The sequence below is a fragment of the Phocoena phocoena genome, chromosome 8, assembly GCF_963924675.1.
Source record: "Phocoena phocoena chromosome 8, mPhoPho1.1, whole genome shotgun sequence".
Taxonomy (NCBI): Eukaryota; Metazoa; Chordata; class Mammalia; order Artiodactyla; family Phocoenidae; genus Phocoena; species Phocoena phocoena.
Window position 1 is genome coordinate 25,223,394 of NC_089226.1, and position 12,962 is coordinate 25,236,355.

Below are 12,962 nucleotides of genomic sequence, written 5' to 3' on the forward strand. Positions count from 1 at the left end.
ATACTTGAAAACTTCCCTAACATGGGAAAGGAAATAGTCACATAAGTCCAGCAAGCACAGAGAGTCCCATACAGGAAAAACCCAAGGAGATACACAGCAAGACACATATTAATCAAACTAACAAAAATTAAATTAAAGAGAAAATATTAAAAGCAGCAAGGGAAAAACAAAAAATAACATACAAAAAATCCCATAAGGTTATCAGCTGAAACTCTTCAAGCCAGAAGGGAGTGGCAGGATATACTTAAAGTGATGAAACAGAAAAACCTACAACCAAGATTACTCTACCCAGCAATGATCTCATTCAGATTCGATGGAGAAGTCAAAAGCTTTTCAGACTAGCAAAAGCTAGGAGAATTCAACACCACCAAACCAGCTTTACAACAAATGCTAAAGAAGATTCTTTAAGTGGGAAACAAAAGAGAAGAAAAAGACCCACAAAAAAACCTCCCAAACAATTAAGAAAATAGTAATAGGAACATACATATCGATAATAACCTTGAATGTAAATGGATTAAAGGCCCCAACCAAAAGACACAGACTGGCTGAATGGATACAAAAACAAGACCCATACATATGCTGTCTAAAAGAGACCCAATTCAGACCTAGGGACACATACAGACTGAAAGTGAAGGGATGGAAAAAGATATTCCATGCAAATGGAAATCAAAAGAAAGCTGGAGTAGCAATACTTGTATCAATAAAATAGACTTTAAAATAAAGACTGTTACAAGAGATAAGGAGGGACACTACATAATGATCAAATGATCAATTCAAGAAGAAGATATAACAATTATAAATGATTACACACCCAACAAAGGAGCACCTCAATACATAAGGCAAATGCTAACAACAAGGAAAGGAGAAATCGACAGTTACACAATAATAGTTGTGGATTATAGCACCCCACTTTCACCACTGGACAGATCATCCAAACAGAAAATAAATAAGGAAAAACAAGCTTTAAATGATACATTACACAAGATGGACTTAATTGATATTTATAGGACATTCCATCCAAAAACAACAGAATACACATTTTTCTCAAGTGCTCATGGAACATTCTCTAAGATAAATCCTATCTTGGGTCACACATCAAGCCTTGGAAAATTTAAGAATATTGATATCGTATCAATCATCTATTCTGACCACAATGCTATGAGATTAGAAATAAATTACAGGAAAAAAACTGTAAAAAACACAAATACATGGAGGCTAAACAGTGCACTACTAAATAACCAAGAGATCACTGAAGAAATCAAAGAAGAAATTTAAAAATACATAGAAACCAATGACAACAAAAACAAGACAATCCAAAACCTATGGGATGCAGCAAAAGCAGATCTAAGAGGCAAGTTTGTAGCAATACAATGTCACCTCAAGAAACAAGAAAAATCTCAAATAAACTATCTAACCCTACACTTAAAACAACTAGAGAAGGAAGAACAAAGAAAACCCAAAGTCAGTAGAAGGAAAGAAATCATAAAGATCAGAGCAGGAATAAATGAAGTATAAATGAAGAAAACAGTAGCAAAGATCAATAAAACTAAAAACTGGTTCTTTGAGAAGATAAACATAATTGATAAACCCTTCACCAGACTCATCAGGAAAAACAGGGAGAGGTCGCAAATCAATAATATTAAAAATGAAAAAGGAGAAATCACAGCTGACACTGTAGAAATACAAAGGATTATAAGAGACTACTACAAACAACTATATGCCAATAAAATGGACAACCACGAGGAAATGGACAAATTCTTGGAAAGGTACAATTTTCCAAGACTGAACCAGAAAGAATTAGAAAATATAAACAGGCCTATCACAAGTAATGCAATTGAAACTGTGATTAAAAATTTTCCAACAAACAAAAGTTCAGGACCAGATAGCTTCACAGGCAAATTCTAACAAACATTTAAACAAGAGCTAACACCTATCCTTCTCAAACTCTTCCAAATAAATACAGAGGGAGAAACACTCCCAAATTCATTTTACGAAGCCACCATCACCCTGATACCAAAAGCAGACAAAGATATCACAGAAAAAAAGAAAATTATAGACCAATATCACTGATGAACATAGATGCAAAAATCCTGGACTAAATACTAGCAAACAGAATCCAACAGCACGTTAAAAGTTTTATAACCCATGATCAAATGGGATTTATCCCAGGGATGCATGCATTCTTCAATATACTCAAATCAGTCAATGTGATACACCACACTAACAAATTAAGGAATAAAACCATATGATCATCTCAATATATGCAGAAAAATCTTTTAACAAAATTCAACACCCATTTATGATAAAAACTCTCCAGAAAATAGGCACAGGGTTTCCTTGGTGGCACAGTGGTTAAGAATCCACCTGCCAGTGCAGGGAACACTGGTTCAATCCCTGGTCCAGGAAGATCCCACATGCCGTGGAACAACTAAGCCCGTGTGCCACAACTACTGAGCCTGCGAGCCACAACTACTGCAACCCTCATGCTTAAAGCCCATGCTCTGTGAAAAGAGAAGTCACCAGAGTGAGAAACCTGTGCACCACAATGAAGAGTAGCCCTTGCTCACCACAACTAGAGAAATCCCATGCACAGCATTTAAGACCCAATGCAACCAAAAATAAATAAAATGAATACATTTATAAAAGAAAAAGTTTAAAGAAAATAAAAATGGGCATAGAAGGAACCTACCTCAACACAATAAAGGCCATATATGACAAATCCACAGCAAGCGTCATACTCAATGGTGTAAAACTGAAAACATTTCCACTAAGATCAGGAACAAGACAAGGATGTCCACTCTCGTCACTCTTATTCAACATAGATTTGGAAGTCCTAGCCACAGCAATCAGAGAAGAAAATGAAATAAAAAGAATACAGATTAGAAAAGAAGAAGTAAAACTGTTGCTGTTTGCTGCTGTCATGATAATATACATAGAAAATCTGAAAGATGCCACCAGAAAACTACTAGAACTAATCAATGAATTTGGTAAGGTTGCAGGAAACAAAATTAATGCACAGAAATCTCTGGCATTCCTATACACCAACAATGAAAAAGCAGAAAGAGAAATTAAGGAAACACTCCCATTTACCATTGCAACAAAAAGAATAAAATACCTAGGAATAAACCTGCCTAAGGAGGTGAAAGACTTGTACTCAGAAAACTGTAAAACACTGATGAAAGAAATCAAAGGTGACATGACATAAACAGATGGAGATAAATACCATGTTCTTGGATTGGAAGAATCAGTACTGTGGAAATGACTATACTACCCAAAACAATCTACAGATTCATTGCAATCCCTATCAAACTACCAATGGCATTCTTTACAGAATTAGAACAAAAAATTTTATAATTAGTAAGGAAACACAAAAGACCCCGAATAGTCAAAGCAATCTTGACAAAGAAAAACAGAGTTGGAGGAATCAGGCTCCCCAACTTCAAACTATAGCACAAAGGTATAGTAATCAAGACAGTGTGGTAATGGCACAAAAACAGAAATATAGATCAATGGTACAAGATAGAATGCCCAGAGATAAACCCATGCACATATAGTCAACTAATCTATGACAAAGGAGGCAAGAACATATACTGGAGAAAAGACAGTCTCTTTAATAAGTGGTGCTGGGAAAACTGGACAGCTACATGTAAAGGAATGAAATTAGAACAATCCCTAACACCATACACAAAAATAAACTCCAAATGGATTAAAGACCTAAATGTAAGACCAGACAGTATAAAACTTTTAGAGGAAAATATAGGCAAAACAGTCTTTGACATAAACCACAGCAAGATCTTTTTTGACCCACCTCCTAGAGTAATGAAAATAAAAATAAACAAATGGGACCTAATAAGCTTAAAAGCTTTTGCACAACAAAGGAAACTGTAAGCAAGATGAAAAGACAACCCTCAGAATGGGAGAAAATATTTGCAAATGAAACAACAGACAAAGGATTAATCTCCAAAATATACAAACAGCTCATGGAGCTCAATATCACAAAAAACTAACAGCCAAATCAAAAATAGGCAGAAGATCTAAATAGACATTTCACCAAAGAAGACATACAGATGGCCAAGAGGCACATGAAAAAATACTCAACATCACTAATTACTATAGAAGTGCAAATCAAAACTACAATGAGGTATCACCTCCCACCAGTCAGAATGGACATTATCAAAAAATCTAGAAACAATAAATGCTGGAAAGGGTGTGGTGAAAAGGGAACCCTCCTGCACTGTTGGTGGGAATGTAAATTGATACAACCACTGTGGACAACAGTATGGAGGTTCCTTAAAAAACTAAAAATGGAACTACCATATGACCCAGCAATCCCACTACTGGGCATATACCCTGAGAAAACCATAATTCAAAAAGAGACATGTACCACAATATTCATTGTGGCACTATTTAGAATAGCCAGGACATGGAACCAACCTAAATGTCCATCGACAGTTGAATAGATAAAGAACATGTGGCACATATATACAATGGAATATTACTCAGCCATAAAAAGAAACAAAATTGAGTTATTTGTAATGAGGTGGGTGGACCTAGAGTCTGTCATACAGAGTGAAGTAAGTCAGAATGAGGAAAACAAATACCGTATGCTAACGTATATATGTGGAATCTAACAACAACAACAAAAGGATACTGATGAACCTAGTGGCAGGGCAGGAATAAAGAGATAGACATAGAAAATGAACTTGAGCACATGGGGTGGAAGGGCGAAGCTGGGGTGAAGGGAGAGTAGCATCAACATACATATACCTCCGAATGTAAAATAGCTGGCTGGTGGGAAGCATCAACATAGCACAGGGAGGTTGGCTCCGTGCTTTATGATGACCTAGAGGGGTGGGATAGGGAGGATGGGAGGGAGGGTATATGGGGACATGTGTATGCATATGACTGATTTGCTTTCTTGTGCAACAGAAACTAACACAGTATTGTGAAGTAATTATACTCCAATAAAGGTCTATTAAAAAAAAAGAACATAGCATTGCCATTTCGCTGAAGTTTGCTTATAATAGCGATAACTTAAAAAAGCACTTTACATTAAGTTATTCAGAGCAACTTTCTTAAAATACATTCTTTTATGTAAAAAAATTCAGTACAAAAATGAAAATGTATTTCTCCTCTCATGTCTCCTTTCTCGCTACAATGTCCAGTAATAATTGTCCTTTGCTATTCACGGGGGATTAGTTCCAGGACCCCTGTGGATAGTAAAATCCAAGGATGCTCAAGTTCTTTACATAATGTGGTGCCTCTGTATCTGCAGGATCCACATCTGTGGAGTCAACCAACAGCAGATCGAGTGCATTTTTATCCCTTCTGTTTAAACACTTTATTTACAGTTATGTGATTAAATAATCACAACACATATTCTAATTTTTTTTTAAATGTGATTTGGAATCTCCATAAGACTATGAACAGATTTTGCAGCAGAAATTTTGTAGGTCAGTTGTGAGTGGCACCATATATTCAAAATGCTTAAAGAAAAACTTCCAACCAAGAATACTCTACCCAACAAATTATGAAGGAAATAAAGAGTTTTCCAGACAAGCAACAGCTTAAGGAGTTCATCACCTCAAAAATCAGCATTACAAGAAATGTTAAAGGGACTTCTTTAAGCTGAAAAGAAAGGCCACGCTAATTAGTAACAAGAAAACATATGAAAGTATAAATCTCACTGGTAAAGGTAAATATATAGTAAAAGCAATAGATTAATCACTTATATAGCTAGTGTGAAGGTTAAAAGGCAAAAGTAGTAAAAATAACTATAACTACAACAATTAGCTAAGGGATACACAAGGTAAAAAGATGTAAAATGTGACATAAAAAACATAAAACATGAAGGGGAAGAGTAAAAAATGTGATTACATGGGTATGAGGTACATCTACATTCAGATATCTTTAGCTAAAATCTCAAGAGATAAGTATGTTCCATGCACATAGTTGCTTTTTCTCTTTCTTCTCAAAGGGATTTCAAATCTGGTAGGGCATGAAGTCCTATGATATATCCTTTCATCAATCCCACCATCTCTCTTTATTTTACATTCTATCATTACTTCTGAAGGACTTAATTGTGATCTAAACAAGATATAAAATCTGGGCTTCCTTGGTGGTGGAGTGGTTGAGAGTCTGCCTGCCGATGCAGGGGACATGGGTTCGTGCCCTGGTCCAGGAAGATTCCATATGCCACAGAGCAGCTAGGCCCGTGAGCCCTGGCCGCTGAGCCTGCGTGTCCCGAGCCTGTGCTCCACAACGGGAGAGGCCACAACAGTGAGAGGCCCGCATAACGCAAAAAAAAAAAAAAAAAAAAATTTGTTTCTCAAAAAAAAAATAATATAATTGGTTGCAGCTATAAAATGAATGACACCATATATAGCACTGTGGGGGAGTGGTGGGGAGAGCAGTATCCTGCATTTAAGGAGACAGACTCTTTAAATGGCATGAGCCTTTCTGGAAATTTTCTAGCTTTATTTGGGCTCCCTCAGGAGATTCACTTCATACCTGAATGTGTGAACAGACGCATGCATGGCAGAGGGCGCCCCAGTATAACACAAGAGCCCCAGGGTCACTGATTCTTGGTTGCCCTGGGGATATCTGTTCAGTGGACATCTGGTGAGTGCCAGGTACCTATACACTTTAGGCACTTTGGACGCAAGATGAATTTGGCTAACTTCCTGCTCTCAAACTTATATTCAGTCAAGTAGAGGAGATGAGAGTATGTGTCAACTAAAAATAACAAAAGCTAACATTTATTTTCTACTTACTATGTTTCACACACTATGCTAAGGGTTTTGCCTTCAATCTCATCTATTCTTTGTAAGATTTCTTCAAGCTGGGTACAGTTATTATAGCTGGCATCACACTGTGAGAAGTGCTATAATTGAGGAATGAGCGTGATTGGAAAGAAATAAGAAAGATTTAAGTCTACCTGAGGGAGTTAGAGAAAGAATAAAGTGACATTAGCTATTTACTTCTTTGCTTTTTCCTCAACTCTGAGCTGGCTGAGTGCACAGACTGCATCTTGTTCAGTTTCAAAACCTCATAACCTACCCTCAATAAATATCTCAGGAAAAAATGAATGATGTTTGAGCTGGATTTTGAATGTTGAGTAGATTTTCACAAAATAGGAAAGAAAAAGGGGCCTTTTAGTCAGAAGGTGAAGCATAAAAAAGGCAGTGAGACATGACTGTGATATACTTAGGGAATGTCAAGTAATTTGGGGTGAGGGAATATCAGGATACGAGGTAGAGAGTGGGAGAAGCTGGAAAGTAGATTGGTGTCTCAGCTATTGCTGTGTAACAAACCACCAAAAATGGAGTTGCTTAAACAATCAGTATTCATTACTGCTTATGAGTATACAGGCTAATTTGGGGGTTCTGCTGATCTGGACCAGATTTGGTGATTTCAGCTGAGCTTGGTCATAAATCTATGGTGTTCTGATGGGTAGGCTGGAGGCTGGCTTGCCTAGACTGGCCTCATCCTCACATGTGGTTGGCTGGATGTTGGATGGGTGGATAGAAGTGATTGTGCCACGTTTCTCTCATCATTTGGTAGCCTAGCCTAGGTTTGTTCACATGGCAGTGGCAGAGCTCCGGAAAGTGAGTGCAAGTAGGTAAGGTCTCTTGAAACCTGAGCTTGGTATTGGTACTCTGTCATTTCTGCCACAATCTATTGGCCAAAGAAAGTCACAAGGCTAACTTAAATTCTAAGCGTGGGGAAATTGACTCCACCTGTTGATTGGATGAGCTGCAAAGTCAAATGCAAAAAGGATAGTGATAAAAGGGGTGAAGAATTGGAGATATGTTTGCTCTCAATCTCTTACAGCTGTGGTTAGATACCATCTGAATACCAAGTATGAACTTTATTTTGTAAAAACCGGAAGCTTTCAAAGTCATGACATAGATTTGGGTTTTAAAAAGATATCTCTGGCAGTAGTATGATACACAGTTTGAAGGGAGGAGTGATTAAAGGCAAGGTGCCTATGAGGTGCATAATGCAATAGTCCAAGATATTATGGGTTTAAACAGAACCCTATGACTTTAGTTCATTCCAACTAAACTGACAAGTTAGATCAAAACCACCTCTTCTATTCACTGCCCCACCAATTGATTTTGTGTAATTAATCCTTAATTAATTAAAGATTTAGTTTAAATATGTGAGCATATAAATTAACTTAGATGGCCTCTAAGTTTCTTCCCTATATTGTTTCCATTATTCTAAAATAAGAACTTGTCTATGGATATTCCAAATGGCTTGCAAACAAAATACTGTCTGAAGCTTTTTTCTTATAAAAAGAAATGTGGGTTGTGGGAATCAAGGAAGATTTTTGAGCAAGAGAAAAATGTGATCATAGATTCCACTGGGAAGTTAAATTTCACAATGAAGAGTAGGATAGATTGATGGGTGAAGGTTATGTTGAAGGGAACCATTTGGAGCCCATAGAAATAGTTCATATGTGAATCATAAGGCCTGAATTAGACAGTGGGTGGGCCCTGGGAGTGGATAGGGAGGAATGTATCTACGGGGTAATTCTAAGATTAGAGAGAACTTGGAGCCTGGCTGGATGTGGGGATAGGACAAGGGAGAGGAAGAATTGAAGGTAATTTCATTGATTCATGTCCACCTTAAATCTGATTCATTATATCACCAAGATCATATTTTATAAAAATTAAATTTTATTGCTTATAAAAGTAATACCTAGTCATCATGGAAAATATATTTGCTCTTTAATTTATTTATTGAACAAATATTTAAGAAGTACCTCCTATGTGCCAGTCACTGTTCTAGGCACTAGGGATAGAGTAGAAAACAAGTGAAAGAGAAATTCCTGACTTCATGGATATTACATAGAGAAAAGGAAGGGGGAAAAGTGAGGAGAATTGCCCAGATCCTTTCTTCTGCCCTTACTTAACATTTTGGAATATCTCCTCTATATCTCTCTGTCTCTCTCTCTCCTGAGCTTCTCTTCTATCTCTCCCTCTCTTTTTCTCTCTTTCTCCTTCTCTTTCTGTGTATATGTGTCTATTTAGCAGCATTTTGGTCTCTTAAATATATGACTTTTCTACCTTAAATTATGGTATAAGATTTCTCTTCCCCATGTTAGTACCTATTCTTCATTACTGTCTCTTAGCTGTGTGAACCTAGGCAATCTCTATGCCTCAGTTTCCTTATCGCTTAAAATGGTAGTACTTCCCTTTAAACACTGTTGTGAGGGCTGACTTGATACACTTAAAGTGCCTAGAATAGTGTATGTTACGGTGTAAGCACTCAATAAATTTAGCTGTAAATATTATTTTTATTATTAATATTTTAAATCATCATTAGTTACTACTATATTACTTCTTTTTTTTAAATTTGGCCCTCTCTTTTTAATAGCCTTTTTAAAAATTTTATGTATTTTATTTTTTTATTTTTGGCTGTGTTGGGTCTTCATTGCTGCGTGCAGGCTTTTCTCTGGTTGCAGTGAGCGGGGGCTACTCTTGGTTGCGGTGTGTGGGATTCTAATTGCAGTGACTGCTCTTGTTGCGGAGCATGAGCTTTAGGCACACGAGCTTCAGTAGTTGTGGCTCGCGGGCTCTAGAGGGCAGGCTCAGTATTTGTGACACATAGGCTTAGTTGCTCTGAAGCATGTGGGATCTTCCTGGACCAGGGCTCGAACTCGTGTCCCCTGCATTGGCAGGCGGATTCGTAACCACTGCGCCACCAGGGAAGCCCTATATTACTGTTTTTAATTATTTAGATTGCTTTCATTTTAAAGTAACTCTAAATGGGCATTTTTAAAATACATCTTTATTGGAGTATAATTACTTCGCAACGTGGTGTTAGTTCCTGTTGTACAACAAAGTGTATCAGCCATATGCATACATATATCCCCATATCCCCTCTCTCTTGAGCCTCGCTCTCACCCTCCTGATCCCACTCCTCTATGTCATTGCAAAACACTGAGCTTATATCCCTGTGCTATGCTGCTGCTTCCCACTAGCTATCTATTTTACATTTGGTAGTGTATATATGTCGATGCTACTCTCACTTCACCCCAGTTTCCCCCTCCCACATCCTGGGTCCTCAAGTCCATTCTCTATGTCTACGTCTTTATTCCTGCCCTGTCACTATGTTCATCAGTACCCTTTTTTGTTGTTAGATTCCATGTATATGCGTTAACGTATGGTATTTGTTTTTCTCTTTCTGACTTACTTCACTCTGTATGACAGACTCTAGGTCCATCCACCTCACTACAAATAACTCAATTTCATTTCTTTTTATGGCTGAGTAATATTCCATTGTATATATGTGCCACATGTTCTTTATCCATTCATCTGTTGATGGACATTTAGGTTGGTTCCATATCCTGGCTATTCTAAATAGTGCCACAATGAATATTGTGGTACATGTCTCTTTTTGAATTATGGTTTTCTCAGGGTATATGCCCAGAAGTGGGATTGCTGGGTCATATGGTAGTTCTATATTTAGTTTTTTAAGGAACCTCCATACTGTTGTCCACAGTGGTTGTATCAATTTACATTCCCACCAACAGTGCAGGAGGGTTCCCTTTTCACCACACCCTTTCCAGCATTTATTGTTTCTAGATTTTTTGATAATGTCCATTCTGACTGGTGGGAGGTGATAACTCATTGTAGTTTTGATTTGCATTTCTCTAATAGTTAGTGATGTTGAGCATCTTTTCATGTGCCTCTTGGTCATCTGTATGTCTTCCTTGGTGAAATGTCTGTTTAGGTCTTTTGCCCATTTTTTAACTGGATTATTTGTTTTTTTGATATTGAGCTCCATGAGCTGTTTGTATATTTTGGAGATTAATCCTTTGTCTATTGTTTCATTTGCAAATATTTTCTCCCATTCTGAGGGTTGTCTTTTCATCTTGTTTACAGTTTCCTTGTTGTGCAAAAGCTTTTAAGTGTCATTAGGTCCCATTTGTTCATTTTAATTTTTATCTCTATTACTCTAGGAGGTGGGTCGAAAAAGATCTTGCTGTGATTTATGTCATAGAGTGTTCTGCCTATGTTTTCCTCTAAGGGTTTTATAGTGTGTGACCTTACATTTAAGTCTTTAATCCATTTGGACTTTATTTTTGTGTATGGTGTTAGGGAGTGTTATAATTTCATTCTTTTACATGTAGCAGTCCAGTTTTCCTAGCACCACTTATTGAAGAGACTGTCTTTTCTCTATTGTATGTTGTTGCCCCCTTTGTCATAAATTAGGTGTCCATGGGTTTATCTCTGGGCATTCTATCCTGTACCATTGATCTATATTTCTGTTTTTGTGCCAGTACCATACTGTCTTGATTACTATACCTTTGTGCTATAGTTTGAAGTCAGAGAGCCTGATTACTCCAACTGCATTTTTCTTTCTCAAGATTGCTTTAGCTATTTGGGGTCTTTTGTGTTTCCATAAGAATTGTAAAATTTTTTTTCTAATTCTGTGAAGAATGCCATTGGTAATTTGATAGGGATTGCATTGAATCTGTTGATTGCTTTGGGTAGTATAATCATTTTCTGAATATTGATTCTTCCAATCCAAGAACATGGCCTATTTCTTTATCTGTTTATGTCATGTTTGATTTCTTTCATCAGTGTTTTATAGTTTTCTGAGCACAAGTCTTTCACTTCCTTGGGCAGGTTTATCCTAGGTATTTTATTCTTTTTGTTGCAATGGTAAGTGGGAGTGTTTCCTTAATTTCTTTTTCTGATTTTTCATTGTTGGTGTATAGGAATGCCAGAGATTTCTGTGCATTAATTTTGTTTCCTGCAACCTTACCAAATTAATTGATTAGTTCTAGTAGTTTTCTGGTGGCATGTTTAGGATTTTCCATGTATACTATTATGTCATCAGCAAACAGCGACAGTTTTACTTCTTTTCAAAATTGTATTCCTTTTATTTCATTTTCTTCTCTGATTGCTGTGGTTAGGACTTCCAAAACTATGTTGAATAAGAGTGGTGAGAGTGGACATCCTTGTCTTGTCCTGATCTTAGTGGAAATGCTTTCATTTTTTCACCACTGGATATCATGCTTGCTCTGTGTTTGTCATATATGGTGTTTATTATGTTGAGGTAGGTGCCCTCTATGCCCATTTTTGGAGAGTTTTTTTTAATCATAAATCGGTGTTGAATTTGTCAAAAGCTTTTTCTGCATCTATTGAGATGATCATATGGTTTTTATTCCTTAATTTGTTAATGTGGTGTATCACATTGATTTATTTGCATATATGGAAGAATCCTTTGCATCTCTGGGATAAATCCCACTTGATCATGGTGTATGATCCTTTTAATGTGCTGTTGGATTCTGTTTGCTAGTATTTTGTTCAGGATTTTGCATCTATGTTCACCAGTGATATTCGTCTATAATTTTCTTTTTTTGTGATATCTTTGTCTGTTTTTTGTATAAGGGTGATGGTGGCTTCATAGAATGAACTTGAGCGTGTTTCTCCCTCTGCAATTTTTTGGAAGAGTTTGAGAAGAATCGGTGTTATCTATTCTCTAAATGTTTGATAGAATTTGCCTGTGAAGCCATCTGGTCCTGTCCTTTTGTTTGTTGGAAGATTTTAAATTAGTTTCAATTTCATTACTTGTGATATGTATGTTTATATTTTCTAATTCTTCCTGGTTCAGTCTTGGAAAATTGTACCTTTCCAAGAATTTGTCCATTTCTTCGTGGTTGTCCATTTTATTAGCATATAGTTGTTTGTAGTAATCTCTTATAATCCTTTGTATTTCTACAGTGTCAGTTGTGATTTCTCCCTTTTCATTTCTAACTTTATTGATTTGCATCCTCTCCCTTTCTTCCTTGATGAGTCTGGCTAAGGGTTTATCAATTTTGCTTATCTTCTCAAAGAAACAGCTTTTAGTTTTATTGATCTTTGCTATTGTTTCTTCCTTTCTACTTCATTTATTTCTGTTCTGATCTTTATGATTTCTTTCCTTCTACTGACTTTTAGTTT